The sequence below is a fragment of the Triticum aestivum genome, chromosome 4A, assembly GCF_018294505.1.
Source record: "Triticum aestivum cultivar Chinese Spring chromosome 4A, IWGSC CS RefSeq v2.1, whole genome shotgun sequence".
NCBI lineage: Eukaryota > Viridiplantae > Streptophyta > Magnoliopsida > Poales > Poaceae > Triticum > Triticum aestivum.
In genome coordinates, this window is record NC_057803.1 from 740,807,079 (window position 1) to 740,823,075 (window position 15,997).

Genomic DNA, 15,997 nt, shown 5'->3' on the forward strand with positions numbered 1-15,997 from the left:
ACACTACTAATCAGGCCGGCACACTAACTGATTATCATCAGAGTGTGGCGATGTATGCGTCGGCGAGCATCTTGCCCAGCCGGATGTGGGCCTGCGTGGTGAGGTGCGTGATGTCGTCGGCGGTGGGGAGCGCCATGGCGTCCACGTCCTTGAGCTTCGGCACCCACTTCCCCTGCCTATGCCCTCTGCGATGACGGAGACGAGAGGAAGGAGCATAGATGCTTAATTGCACTCAGCCGTGGGCAGCAGAGGCCCATTGGACCCATTAACTCCAGCAGAGGGTTCAAAGCCTGACGCCCCACCAAAGTCTCTTCCTTGTTCAAATCTCTACTACTTCCTGTAATTTCTTAGTGTTAAACTTTTTATTGTGTGACTGTGTGAGGACTAGTGAATATTTGCTGTTAACTGACTTCAAGCACATACTACAATTCTGGTTGGGAGGAGATTGCAGAAGTTGGATTGGGACAGGCTTTCATCAAGACCATGGCCTGAATTCGGATGCCACTGTGTGATACTGCAGATCCATGGAGACCATGAATGACTCGGTGTTTCAGTTAAAAAAAATTATGACGACAACCTTGTACCTTCCTCTTGCATAGCATAACCAACCCTCATAACTGATGGAAGCAAATCAACTGAGCCCGGTTCCTGCATAAATAAACACTGCTACTGAATCTGAAGCCACAAAATAAATGGTTCGGCACATCACATTCCGCGGTGATAAGTTCATCACATGGATCAGGTCAGCATAACTCTGGCTGGCCTGCGGGCCCCAACTTCCATATCTTTCTCTTCTGATGACTGCTTCTCCGAAGCCTTCACAGCGCTGGTTGACGGACCTTAAAAGCTTCTTCAGTTCCAGTACTGCATCGCATCAGTGGTACCAGATTAATGAGCCTTGCGCTGCAACAACGCATATGAATAAAGTATTGATCTACACCTCAGCAAAAAGAATACATGATGTACCAATTCTGTACGTTTTATTCGTTCAGGGACCTCTTTTTTTCAAAATAGTTCAGAAACTTCAGACTATTGTTTCACTAAAAAAATTATGTTTTAAAACCGTTCTCATCCATATGTTTGCAACCTATGGGGTTATGATGGTCGTCTCATAACAGCAGAAATTAATACTGTTGGTACCAAGAAAGCTGGTGCTAAAATCGTTTCCATGCATCATGTACAATCAAACTTTTCTCAGACTCAACAACTTGTTTACCTGACAACTCTGAGTTCACTAAGCTAACTCACCATAGTATATATATGGATTTTTGTTGCATATTCTATAATTTTACTGATATATATCAAACCGAAAAAAAGAATAGGATTAGAAGGTCCGTGTGGCACGCCTCTCCCGTCTTGTACGCCATGGAACAAGTGACAGGTCAAAAGCAACGTCTTGCCTATTGCTGAAGAACCGTTAGCGACACAAGTGAGAACAAGTCTTCACAGCAGATGTACCCAGGGCCGGAGCCACGTTATCTCATCCGGTGTCATTGGCACTGGGTAAAATACGTGCTTACCTTATACATAGTCTAAGTCTCCATAGCAGATGCATGAATGTCTCAGTTATTGTCCTATATACAAGTTGGAAAATAATTCATACCCAAAGTTGGTTATTGTTGAACACTAGTTGGTTGGAGTCACTTGTGATGATGGTACAGAATATTGTTTGTATATGCAAGTTGCAGGACAAACTCAAGGCCTAGACTGAATATTGATATTTCAGTACTTACCGAGTGAAAAAGAAGTGCTGTCGACCAATACAACATTTCTACACTAATATACCAAACCTCACGCGCTTTCCATCTTGTTCTTCCTTCTACGCTTTTTTTCCTGAGCAAAATGTTTCCTTCCACAATTATTTGCAGTAACTGTACAGTTAGACACCATATATACTGGATGGTCTAAAGAAGGTTAAACAGAGAAAATACACTTCACAGCACTAACATGATGGCAAATGCTAAAACGATCTAAAACCAGTTGTGTACAGGTACAACCAAGTATTTGGAAGTATATAGAATTCAGGAAATTGTAGAAATATATTCAACAATAGTGATATATAGCTATGAAAAAGTGAGGGGCCACCGGTAGGTACACATATCAGTCAATAAGTGATGATTGTACAGGTAATTGTTTGTATATGCAAGTTGCAAAATAAGCTCAAAGCTAGCTTGAATATCGGTATTTCAGTATTTATTGAGTGAAAGGGAAGTGTTGTCGACCTAAATACAACATTTCCACGCCCTTTCCATCTTTATTCCCTTCCACTGCCTTTTTCTGATTTTTTTTCCTTCCACAGTTATTTGTACTAACTCAGAAAATATAGTTCACTGCACTAACGCAATGGTAATGCTAAAAGGATCTTAAGAAACAGTTGCGCATAGGTAAAACCGAGTATTAGAAAGTATATAGAATTAAGGAAATTATAGAAATATCCAATAATGGTGATGTATGGTTGCAAATAAATGAGGGACCATTGGTAGGTACATGTATCAGTCAGTCAGACAATATCAGCTCTTGGATTCCCTGATCTTATCTCCATTTGCTTCCATCCTCTCTCCAACAACCACACAACAGCAACCACACAGGGGCGGGGAAGGAACGAGCAGCAGTACCCTGCTCTTTCACCAATTTGGACAAGATCAAATCTGGGCGTTGTTGTGGTAATTCTCTGCTCAATCCTTGGCCTGGTTTTGTAGCTGAACAGCAAGCAAAAACCCCACTGGAATTTTTATGTATGTGTACCAAAAAAGTATGTACAAGAGGGATATACAAGAGCTATACCTCTCTTCTTTCAGAGCTAAGCTATTGTGGAACTAGAAAATAGGAGTGCTAACCTCTCTTCTTTCATCTGCTGCAGTTCCGTGTTCCCCCAACCTGCAAAATATGGCAGAGTCGCTGCTTCTCCCACTAGTGCGCGGCGTGGCCGGCAAGGCCGCAGATGCACTTGTGGAGACCATGACCCGCATGTGCGGCCTCGACGATGACCGCCGAATGCTGGAGCGCTATCTGCTAGCCGTCGAGTGCAAGCTGGCTAACGCCGAGGAGAGGAGCGAGACAAACGACTATGTCAAGACCTGGATGAAGGAGCTCAAGTCTGTCGCCTACGAGGCCGACGACGTGCTCGATGACTTCCAGTATGAGGCACAGCGCCGTCAGTCTATGATTGGCAAGTCCACTATCCGCAAGGTGCTCGGCTACATGATGCACCACAGCCCACTGCTCTTCCGTTTTGAAATGAGCAAGAAACTCAAGAACATACTCGAGAAGATCAATAAATTGGTTGAGGAGATGAACAAGTTTGGTCTGGAGAATTCTATACATAGGGAGGAGCGGCAACATTCTTGGCGGCAGACACACTCAAAACTGGACGACTCTACCAAAATATTTGGAAGAGATGATGATAAGGAAGTGATGGTGAAGTTGCTGCTGGACCAGCAAAATCAGCGAAAGGTGCAGGTGTTGCCCATCTTTGGGATGGGAGGTCTTGGCAAGACAACTCTTGCTAAGATGTTGTATAATGACCAAGGGGTCCAGCAGCATTTCCAATTGAAGATGTGGCATTGCGTGTCAGACAACTTTGATGCAGTTGCTATTGTCAAATCCATCATTGAATTGGCTACAAATGGAAGTTGTGACCTGCCTGGCAGCATTGAACTATTGCAAAAGAGACTTGAACAAGTGATTGGACAAAAAAGGTTTATGCTCGTGCTTGATGATGTTTGGAATGAAGATGAGAGGAAGTGGGGGGACGTCCTGAAGCCTCTTTTGTGTTCTGTTGGAGGACCGGGAAGCGTAATAGTCGTCACAACTCGAAGCCAGAAAGTGGCCACTATAATGCAAACCCTTCAACCCCATAAGCTAGCATGTCTGAGTGAACAAGATTCATGGGAATTATTTGCAAAGAAAGCATATAGCAACGGTGTAGAGCAGGAGCAAGCAGAGTTGGTCAACATTGGCAGACGTATTGTCAACAAATGTAGGGGGCTGCCTCTTGCTCTCAAGACAATGGGTGGATTGCTAAGTTCATGTCAACAAGTACAACAATGGAAGGCCATCGAAGAAAGTAATATTAGGGGTAATGTTAGAGGGAAAGATGAGATCATGTCCATCCTAAAGTTGAGCTATACACACCTATCATCTAAATGAAGCAATGTTTTGCATTCTTTGCAATTTTTCCCAAGGACTATAAGATGGACAAGGACATGTTGATCCAGCTATGGATGGCAAATGGTTTTATTCAAGAGAAGGGAACAATGGATTTAACACGGAAAGGAGAATTCATTTTCGATGAGTTAGTTTGGAGGTCCTTCCTCCAAGATAAGCAGGAGTGCACACACAATTATGCTACACACAGTTATGTGACTATTGACTGTAAAATGCATGATTTGGCAAAAGATGTCACAGATGAATGTGCAAGTATAGAAGAATTGACTCGGCAGAAAGCATTGTTAAAAAATGTTTGTCATGTGCAAATGTCAGAGGCTGATTTGGAACAAATTAATGGGTTATGCAAAGGCAGGACAAACCTCCGCACTTTGATAGCTCCTTCGGAATCACACAAGGGTTTTAAAGAGTTGCTACAGGCATCGGCATCACTAAGAGCATTGGATTGCTCCCCTTCTTCAGTTTCCAATTGCAAGGCCATAAATGCGAAACATCTACGATATCTTCACCTCTCTTGGTATAACATCACTAAGTTGCCAGAGTCAATATGTGTGATGCATAACCTGCAAACATTGAGCCTCATACATTGTCATATGTTGCAGCAGTTACCAGAAGACATGTCAGGATTGAGAAAGCTCATCCACCTATTTCTCTGTAGTAGTGCTCATCTCAAAAGTATGTCTCCGAACTTTGGTGTACTAAAGAACCTTCATATATTAACAAAATTTGTTGTGGATACTGGAGAAGGCCTTGGAATAGAGCAGCTCAAAGGCTTGCAACACCTTAGCAATAGGTTGGAACTATTTAATTTGAGCAAGATAAGAAGTGGGGAAAATGCAAAAGAAGCCAATCTCAATCAGACGCAAAATCTAAGTGAGTTGTTGTTCTCTTGGGGCCTCCTCGATTGGCCAGCTGACATCCTCCTCCTCGGCAGGGCACAAAGAAAGGATGAAGGAAGCGATTATTGAACTGTAAGAAGAAGGTTCCGCTGCGCATGCCGCGGCCTGAGGCAGCCGCCGTCCTCCTTGCGAGAGCACATGCCTGGGGTGGCGCTTTTGTTGGAATAAGCCACGTTCCACGGTGGCGACCGCGTCAGCGCTTCCAGGTCGAGTCCGTGGCGGGTGCGTGCGTCTGTGCTGCGTCGGAGTCAGTTTGCATGTTGTTGCATGTGTGGCCATTCAGCTGCCGAGGGCTACATAGCCGGGCCATATTCAGTTCGTTAGCTGCTTGGTGCGTGAAGTTTGTTAGCTAGCTTTACGCATGGAGAGTTGAGAGTCGGCTCGGTCATTAGTGGATAAGCACCACGATGTAGTAGTGGCCGGGAGTTCAGGCTAGTCAGTGTTGCGTGGAGTTGTCGCTGGGTATGTGTGCACAGGGTATAAAAAGCCCATCTCTTTGTACTGATCGTTGCGCCGGTTTGTTGCCGCGCCATGGTGACGGTATGTGCCGAGCCGAGGGGGAGGGGCCTAAGGAAGATGTAGTCTCCGTCGGGATCGTGGTACGCGCCCGATCGATGTGAGAGTTCTTCCGGGGTTGTGCTGCGTGTGTGCGTGTGTACCTCCATGTATGTGTTTGAGTAGTTGAGTTGAATAAAGCCAAGATACAGGCGTTCATCCGCCGCAGCGTTCGTCGCCGGAAAAAGTTATGGTGTCTTCTTCGTCTACCTCTGCCCGGCGTTCGTCGTCATTGGATTTGTCCCAACATTGGTGGCTTTGACGCTGGGGCATGAAGGAGAGGGGGCGAGACTTGCATGCTCTGACGGAGACGAGAGGAAGGAGGAGAGGTGGAGTTGGATGCGCAGCGTGGGCAGCAGAGGTCCAATGGAACAACCAGCAGCAGGGGGTGTGTTCGAAGCTGAGGTGCTTAATTACACCCCACGTCTTTACCTTCTCATGGATTCCACAACTCTTTTATATTGCGGAAGTAAATATTGTTGCTTGCTTCATGTCTAGTACTTCATGTAGCTCAGTGTTATGCTTTTAACTGAGCGTATGCTGAGAAGTCCAGTAGATCCAGCTGTGGTTCGCTAGCATATTGCCGATCCTAATGTGCCAATGATTATTTTAGGAATGTAAAAGTTGAAACTCGAACTGATACTGCAGATCCATAGAGACAGAATGAGGCAGAGGCACGCCCATGTATGCGTCATTTCTCATGCCATCATCAGATACTGCAGATCCGTAGAGACCATGAATGTGTCGGTGTTTGAGGTAAGAAATAAATCCTGACCACAGCTTTGTACTTCCCTCTCTTGCATAGCATAAAGCCATAAACCACCATCATAATCAACTTGACGGAGGCAAATCAACTGAGCACGGTGTGCTCTGTTTTCCTGCATAAATAAATACTGGAATCGGTTAAATGACATTGCTATCTAATCTAAAGCCGCGAAAGACATCGTTTGCCCATCAGATTTGGCGGGTGATGATAGGTTGATAACATGGATTGCTAACCCGATGGTTCGACAGGTCGGAATCTGTGAAATCCTCCTCAGCGTGAGGTGTGCAATGGTCAAAATGTAACCGTGGGTGCCGGAAGCCGGGGCAACCGCCTTCCTCCCCGCCAGAGCTCACGGTGCACACGCCGCTGAGACGAGGGAGGAGGAGATGTGGATTGGATGGACGCCTGTGGGCAGCCGAGGCCCAATAGACCAACCAGCAGCCGAGAGAGAGGGTGGGAACCGGCTGGGCTAGGTCATTACTTGTAGTGTTTTCCCATTCCATAGAAAAACTATTGTCTAGCTCGGCCATATTCTAGCAAAGCTTTTTTGTTGTTGTTGAGAAACTAGTCTAGCAAAGTTTTCTCACTCTTTACATTAGGGGCGCCATCTTTGGCTTGGCCAAGCCCCGTGATAGAATTTGTAGCACACAAGTTGAGGCTTTTATTAAATATTAAACTTTTCGTTACCCTAAAAACACCATTGTGTTTTTGGTCATCTGCATATGATGAACAGTAAATTCGAACAAAAAAAGGTAAAACATTCAAAAAATTCTGATTTTTTTTGGAATAAAAAAATGCTCGGGTGCGCAACGAGTGTGCACATTTTCATGGTGTTTTGCACAATTGAGGAACTTAAATCGCACCGCCATTGACTGGAGATCTTATTGACCTTTGAGTTCACCGAGCGGACCTACATGGGCCACCACCGTTGGAGCTGATTCGGGCATATCCCTCGGTTGGGTATCTCGGCGTGTTCATTAGATAGGAGGGATAACAGGAGACTAGATTGTCCCAGGTTCAGACCCTCCATAAGTACTCCGTTGTGTATATTGCAATTGGGGTGTACAAAGTACAAATAATATTGAGATATTGCATCTTGTCTATTGACTTGCTCGGACTGGCATACAACATACCAGGTCCCCCAGGGTTACACAATCCTAGTCGGCTACATTGGTGAAGGGGAGTCCTTCACCGCTCTGGCTTCCTTGTCTTGAACGAATCGTATTCTAGAGTCTTCCTTCTAAAGGGCACATGGCTCGCGTGATGGCCCAGAGCGGAAACCATCCTAGGGGTTGTGGGGCCAGCCTACTTGGGCCAGCAGCCTGCAACATGAGGCACTCCTGGGCCATAAGAGCATCTCCGTCCGCGCCCCCAACAGGCCCCCCAGCCCCCTTTTTTGTCGCCGGCGCCGAAAATTCGGCCCAGCCGCGCCCCGAGATGCCCGATTTTCGCCGGCTCGGGCCGATTTTGGCGCCGGCGGACCCTGGCCGAATCTGGCGCGGTTGGGGCGCCTGGATGCGCCGGGGGAAAAGATTTTGGCATGAACGGGAATGGATCCACCGAGTCAGCGACTCGCCCACTTCGTCATCCTCATCGCCACGGTTCCCATGGGAATCAATGCCAAGGCCGTCGCGCTGTCGCGCCGGTCAGTCTTCCATTGATGCCTCACGGGCGGCGCGGTCAGTGGCGGAGCCAGCACCCGGCGAGCTGGGGCAGCTGCCTGGGCTCCCATGCTGCATGTCAATGGAACTGTAGTAGAAAAAATTAGATTAGTGAAGAGTTTGCTTGGGCAAAATCTTATTAACATGGCCACACGTCAATCTTGACCGGGCTCTAAACTTGAGCTAGCTCCGCCACTGGGCCTAGTGAAGGCGTCGCGACACGCGTCCCACCCGCTCCCGCCACGCAGCACCCAGCGGGCACCTTCTCACCGCCCAACTTCGGCTATAAAAGCCGACCTCCCCGCCGGTGAATGCCACAGTCGCCACAGTCGCCACTCTCGCCACAACTCGCCCCCTCTCGCCACTGAAGCCCCTCTCTCCCACTCTTCCCCCACCGACGAGCAATGGCTGAGCGTTATCCAGGCGATGCCGCGACGGCGAACGGCTTCGGCCGACGCCATCTGCGCGAGGAAGAGGCGCGCCTCCTCTATTAGGCCGACTACCCGGAGCCCCCGGACATGCGGGTGCCGGGCTCGTGGAGGCTGAGCACTTCGGCGTCCCGGTGCCCACCGGTGCTGAACGGCGAGGCGAGATAGGGCGCATTCGTTCGTCGCTGTCGGAGGGGCAGCAGAATAAGCCGAGGTATGCCGCCGACAGCCACACGCTGTGGATGATGTACTTCGACCGCTGCCATGCCGACCTGCGCGCGTCCGCAAACGGCGTCGTGCCCCGCAGCCACCTCAACTCCACGGGCGGTGCAAATGGTGGGGCATGCCCGGCCGCACCCTCGAAGCCGTCCTCAACCACATCGAGGCCGGCAACACGCCGTGCCTCGAGTACCCGGCGCCCCCACCCTTCTCTCGCCGCCGCGGCAGTTCCTAGACGTCGCGACGAATGGAGACGGCGACCTCCTCGTCGTCGGGCTCCGGTTCACTTTCCTCCAGGCCGCCGGCGCTCCGCACCGTCAAGCCGGAGCCACAGGAGATGCCGCTTCGGCGCCGCACCCGCAGTGGCGCCTTCGTCATCATTGAGGGTGGCCGCCCCTCCCCTCATTCCTTCCGCCTCGTCCGGCCAAGGACCGGGCCGGGGTTGCTGCCCTGAAGGAGCATGAGGAGATGGCCGCCGCCGACGAGACCGCCCTCAAGTGGGCGAAGGCGGACTACGTCCGCGAGCAGGTGGAGCGCTAGCGCCGGGCCTATGAGGAGATCAAAGCTCGGTGCCGTGGACGCGACGAGGGCGGCGTCTTCGTCCTTGACAGCGACGACGAGGACGTGCTCGTGCCGTCCAACCCCCCGCACATCGGCGACCCTGGTCAGCGGTGCAACAGGGACGACACCGGCGGGTCGCAGGGCGGTGGCCACGATGACGACGACGGCAACGGCGGCGGCGGCGGTGACTACACCCGGTTCTACAGGCTCCTCGGCATATAGAAGGCGGGCGGCGGCAGCAGCGTAGTAGGGCTAGGCGTAGTTGTTTTTTTATTTTTGTACAAATTTGAATGAAATCCCCGAGTTGTGCCCTGTTTGTGCCGATTTGAGGGCGACCTGGGGCGGCGACTAGGAACATGTTCGCCCCCACGCCAAAATTAATGCCGGTTCGGGCCCAGACGGCGCTTTTTCGGCGTCCTGCGGGCCAAACTGCTGGAGATGCTCTAACACCATCAGGTTTAGAGGCGTGAGAGGTGTTTGTGAAAAACAAATTAGTCACCACATGCATAGAGAGAGGAGGGAAGCATGTTGGCGGGTGGGCCCATGTCTATGTTAATGGTCCAGGCAAACAACATTGATATGCAGGTCCCACTAGTCAGAAACAACCTGACCACAAACTTAGGGAGGTTTTCTGAAGAAAAAAAATAGTATTGCACCTAGTTGGTAATTTTTTGGAAAAGAAAAATGAATTGTGGTGATTATTTGAAGTTCGTTCAGAATGGTGGTGCTTTTGCCTAAATAACTAATGAGTTGAAGGAGGACAAGAGGTCAAAGATGTGGTTTTCTCACTACCTGAGCCCAGGAGACCAAAGATGTGGTTTTCTCACTACCTTGTGTCAACATGCCATGTATTTATGGTTTTATCGACTTGAATGGCCACTGTACTAACTTGATGAACTCGCAAAATATCATCCTCCGCCCAGAACACCCAATGCCTTAAAATTCACTAATATGTACCCGTTAGGCTGATTTATAGCATATCCACATTTTTATTCAAGCTGATTGCGATTAGAACTGCCCCGACATTGGGAACCATTGTCTCCACTAAATAAATATGTAACTGTGAAAAATGATGCATGCATGTTTAGATTTTGAGTAGTTGTACACATAAAAATGCAAGGCCTCCTCAAATGGTTTGTTAAATTTAGATTTAGTAAGAGAATACATATTAAATACCTCTTTAATTGTTTCACTCCTGATCCCTGTGAATGGGTGTCGGTTGATCATCTCCTTTCTTCATGTCGGTGACACCAGTGTAGAAGGACGAAGAAAAAATAAGGCGGGTGAAGTCTTAAGCATAGAAAATTTTATGATGCAAAAGAAAAAGGGTCAGTGTACACTAACAATGCTCAGTAGAAACGAATAATCATATACTATGGAAATATTGATATATTTCAATAGAAACCAAGCATAAAAGATAATATAAAGTTGTAAAAGATCAGTACACACGATAAATCTAAAGTAGCCAGCCAAGAAAGTGAGGATATATGTGTTAATGCGTAGGTATAATTTTTTGGGTACAAAATCAATGCCTGCCAGCTGCCACACCTTGCCCACCTGGGTCATCCGCCACTGGGTGACATGACTTATCAACAACTTATTTGTTAATATTTTTTGTCCTTAACATCAAACAGTAGAACTCAACACTGCAATGTATTTTTTTTTGATGTCATGTTGTCAGTTTAACTCAATATATATTACATTTTTTGTTCATTTATATTGATTGTTTTTACTTGTAAACTCTACTATGTCAACACAAGATTTTAATTAATACATTTTGATTTTGTTTATCAAAATTCTCAATATACCAATGGTACCAAAGTTATAATGAAAATATTTTTATAGCTCTAACATCATAATTCTAATTGACTTAGGCTCAGATGAAATTGTATTTTGTAGCACAAATTATGTATTTTTCCTCCATAAAGTTCATTTGAGATATCGCTAAAAAACATTTGTTTGAAATGAACCACCCTTAGATTTTTTTTCTAAATATAAGGCCAAATATCATTTCCATATGAATTGATGTGTATAAGTAGATGCGTTGTACTATATATTTGCGGTGTACAACTTTTAAAATATCTTCAGATATGTTTGTAGAAACACTGAGAAAATATGTGACTAACAATATCTTTACAAAGTTTCTAGACTTCATATTTATTCATCTTAGGTATAAATCTTTACCTACTAATAAAGAATAGTTATGTTTAGTCCATCATACTACAATTCACTTTTAAGTTGAATTTTTGCTTTTTCAGAAAGCCCCTAATGTTTCTAGTAATTAATACGCAATAATTCCTTTTATGTCAGTACACCTGGTAAATAATTATTTTTCTTTCATTTCTCGTAAACTGGTACTATTTTAAATAAACTGAAATATTTGTTTTGTATATACTAGGTAAATGACCATGCCTTCAACGTGGCATGCATATTATAGTGGTTCAACATCAATCATGTTGAATATACATGGTTAGGATCCTTATGCACATCAAACAACACTGCCGGCTTTTCTACCTGTAAATCACTTTCTTCAATCTTCGATCTTCTTCTTCTTCTTCCCAATCCCTGCTCACCACTGCTGTTAATGGCACATCCCTCTCATAATCCCCAACACTCCTGCAAATCCAAGATATATGTTGCAACCAGTGCAGCAAGAACAGACAAACACCAAACCAACTTATTGATTACTGCACGAAAATATGCATCAATTTGACATTCTTTTGAAATTTGACATCGAAACTAAAAAAATATAAAAATTAGACATTGGGAGATATGTGATATGTGGTGTGCCTGCATATACTGCTTTGATATGCCTAATTTTGCAAACATAATGTAATATCTACCGTGCACGCATGCATCGTATATAGCAGAATTAAAGTTGGATGGATGGATGAATGAAAGCAAGGAGGATATTCCTTTTTGTAATATGTGTGGCATTACCAAATATTAGATCTTTAGAGATTGATTAGAGATTAAGCATGGTTGATTAATTTCCATAAAGGCATTACTAATATACCAAAATTGATTTGATTTGACAGATAAAAATTGAGTTATTTAGAAGGGTAGGCTAAACCATTTAATTAGATCAGTGAGATAGCCAACGCCTGGGAAAAAAATCAGTGGAAAGGTGTTGGTCGCACGTGGAAGCTTGGACGAACGGGAACCAGAGGCTACCCAATAAAGAGAACTAGAGGTACAATGATGTTTGGACAATGAGTATAATAGATATATCCAATGGTTTTATGTTCCTATATCCTGTGAAATAGTTACCAACTGGCCATCTCATGATTATATGGAAGTGTAGGAAATCATTCTGATGTGCTTCGTGTATTGCATAACATTTACTTTCATTTCTCATTGTACGCACCGAAGAGTCACAACATGGTGGAATTGGAGGAAACATAGGATTTTTGAAGAAATGTGATACAATGGTATCTTTGTGATTGCAAAAACGCCAAATCGGAGATGGGTAAGGATTTCTCTTTGAGTCAATTACACCACTGGTACTTGAACTTGGCAAGGAAAATCACTTTAGTATCAAAACTTACGGCATACATTGAACTGGTGCCACAACTTGGCTGGTCGTGCAAATTCGGTGCAAAACTCGCTTGCATACGGATGCGACGCTGATGAAGCATGACAGCGTGGCGTCGGGGCCCATTGTCACTGACCGGGCAGTGTAGACCAGGCATGTGGCGTGTTGTTTTTGCGAAAGAAAACCTTGAATTTTATTTTATTTTGCATAAAAAACCAGAGGCTACCCAATAAAGAGAACTAGAAGTACAATGATATTTTTTTTGCGAAGTGATGGTCCTCGGCTACCCCCCTCGGCTACCCCCCGTCCACGGCGTGCTTCCTGACGCACTGTAGCTAGAACTCCACGCTGGTGACGCTCGTAGTGGGGCTTCCCGTAGTGGCGTTTCTGTAGTTGGGCGACCAATGCACTAACACCAAGTCCCTGGTGGAGGAGTTCAAGATGGGTGTACGCATGCGTGCGACCGTGTGGAGGGACACCATGCGTGACACCGTTGAGGACGTCGTGGCAGGGCCTGCCGCCAATGTTATGCTCGAGAATGTCGGGGGTGGAGCACGACGTTGAGGACGGCCGTGGTGGCAGGTGGGTTGTCGGACTGCCATATACAGACATTCATGAACACGTTCATATTATAATTCTTGTTAGTCATACAGAGAGCTAGGTAGGCTACATTCTCAAACAAGTGCGTACATTCAAATGTCAAGAAATTTTTTAAGGAAATGTGTTGCACGGGCATGGAAAATGATGCTATCTTAGGAGTGCCACATGAGATAAGTGATGATGTGGAGGAGAGAGAAATCATAAAAAATGCTTGTCTTCTCTCATTTAAGAGATGATCTCTTAGTAGAATATTTCTCATCGCGTTTAAAAAAATGCTAGTTATTAAAGATAAGGCTAAGAGATAACTCATTATAGACATGTTTTTATTGTCATCTCTAAATTACATGCAATGCCTAAAATGTACATGTCCTACAATACTTGGTAGGTCTTGCAAAAAGCAATCCACTACAAAAGTGTCTTTACCACCATGACTCAATCGAACAATACAAGAGGCGTGTCAAATTTCAAATATCGCTATCATCAAATGGAATATTTATGTAGTCATCGTTCATAGAAGCCTTTCATGCGAAAATAATTAGGAAATCAAGTACCGAATTAATATGAAAATCAACCCATTAATGTAATTAATTAGCTACACAGTTAATTACATTTGCAATTATAGGTCCACTTAAATATGATTTTTTTGTGCCCAATCAATTTGGAAAACCGAGTAAGTAATGCAATTAATTAATTAGGTAGATAGTTAATTATGTCTACATATAATTAGAAGTAGGGATTTTTCACAATTAGGCAAATAATTAATTGATTTGGTTGGCAGTTAATTAGACATGTAGAGAATTAGGTAGGCAGTTATTTATTTGCATAATTAGTTAATTAATTAGGTAGTTAATCATGTCAAAATATTTTGAAAGTGGCCATGGGCAAGGACGGTCAATAGGCTCTCGACGACATGGCCCTGCTTGCCAACATGGACAACGGCCACCATGCGCACACAACATGGGCGATCGAGCATTCATCAAGATGGATGACGACCATGCGCTGCATGATTTTGACATGTTGACGGTTGTGGAAATGTTGACGGGCGAGGACAATATGATACTAAATTGGCCTGGTGGTTCATGCTATAGTAGAAAACAAGAGTGTTACAAGAATAAGAAGGAAATAGAACTAAAGCGGCCAAGTGGTCCATGGAGTTGAAGAAGGAAAGAGTGTTCCAAAAAATAAAGCAAAAAAAAGAAAGGAAAATTATTCTAGAAAATAAGTAGGAACGAGAACTAAAGTTGAAGGAATGAGAGAAAGAAGAAGATGAGACGTCGCTAATAAATGCACTGATGTTGATGTGATGTTGGTTGGCGCCAATGAAACGGGTTGATGAAGAGTCTAAGAGTAGAAGATACAAGATAGGACGAGGAAGAGAAGAACGACAATTATCCCTTCTAGTGAATGGTGCGTGGGCTACAGGTGGAGCTTATTGGTGACTAGGAATATGTGCAGGTTGCCACTTGCCTCCCACATTAGCGTGTATGTGTATTTTCATCGTTTCATCAGTTGCAGAATTCAGAGGACATATGGTGTCGTTTTATGATGGCATTGGCATGTTGAACTGAAGGCTTTGTAAACTCTAAGAAATGGAAGAAAAATATTGTCACATATTGCGACACAATTAGAAACCCTTGAAAAGATGACATTTAACTGCGTGCATTTGCAAAGTTGAATGGACCTTTCAGAATTATCTCTATAATTATTTGTTGTTTTGTGGCAATAGTATGTGTTAGTTTAATCCACTCTATTATATTATAAGTATAAAAAAATCCGTCTGTATTACAATGCACGATGAAGGTGAGGAGGGCACTCTACGGGTTTTAAAGGAGAGGGTTCCAATAAGAAATATCCTGCTATGGCTTGAAACCGAGCGGGAAGGAGAGGGTGCGACAGGAAAAGAGAATGGTGTGTCGCGGGGCGGGGTTTTTTATGTTAGACCCACGTGTTGGAGTTAACATGGTGGATAGTCTGGGCAACCATAGTTCTTCCTATATATGGTCAGAATCGGGGAGCCTACTAGACGCCCTTTTGATGTCCGAACACGTCCGGACATATAGGCAGAAATAGGTTTCGACTTTAGAAACAATCTTAATTATTTGTTTGATTCATGTATCTATTCACTGTAGCCCGTACAAATGCACGGTCTTTCTACTAGTCAGACTAAATTGCAGACAGTAAAAAATCGATTGTTCTAGGTTTTGGCGAGAATTATGTAACGAGCTGTCTGAGCGAATGGGGCCGGGCCATCCACGAGTTTGCGCCTATCGAGCTGCACTATTTTGTTTTTAAACTTCCGATCCTCCACGTCTATTTAATTTTAAAAGCATATCTCCACATCCTGCCGTTGGACATGTCAAGGAGCGGTGCATAATTTCTACCTCGTCTCATCCGAGAGCAACATAGTGACCATCGTGCCGAGGTTTGGCGGTGTTTTTCCTCTTCGAAAGAGACGCCTTCGTCTCTGTCTCTGTCTGGTGTGGTTTCTCTTGTGGCAGCAGCGATTAAATTCTGAAATAGTATAACCTCACAGCGAGACAAGGTACATCGGGCCTCGCACGCAACGCCAACCTAGTTCTAGTGATCGCGACGATATCGGCAAGATG

General features: G+C 45.0%; 1 pseudogene; it reads left to right on the forward strand.

The window, feature by feature from the left end:
- The first annotated feature begins 2,559 nt into the window (after nt 1–2,559).
- On the forward strand, nt 2,560–5,227 carry LOC123088492 (putative disease resistance protein RGA3; annotated as a pseudogene).
- Nucleotides 5,228–15,997: the final 10,770 nt, after the last annotated feature.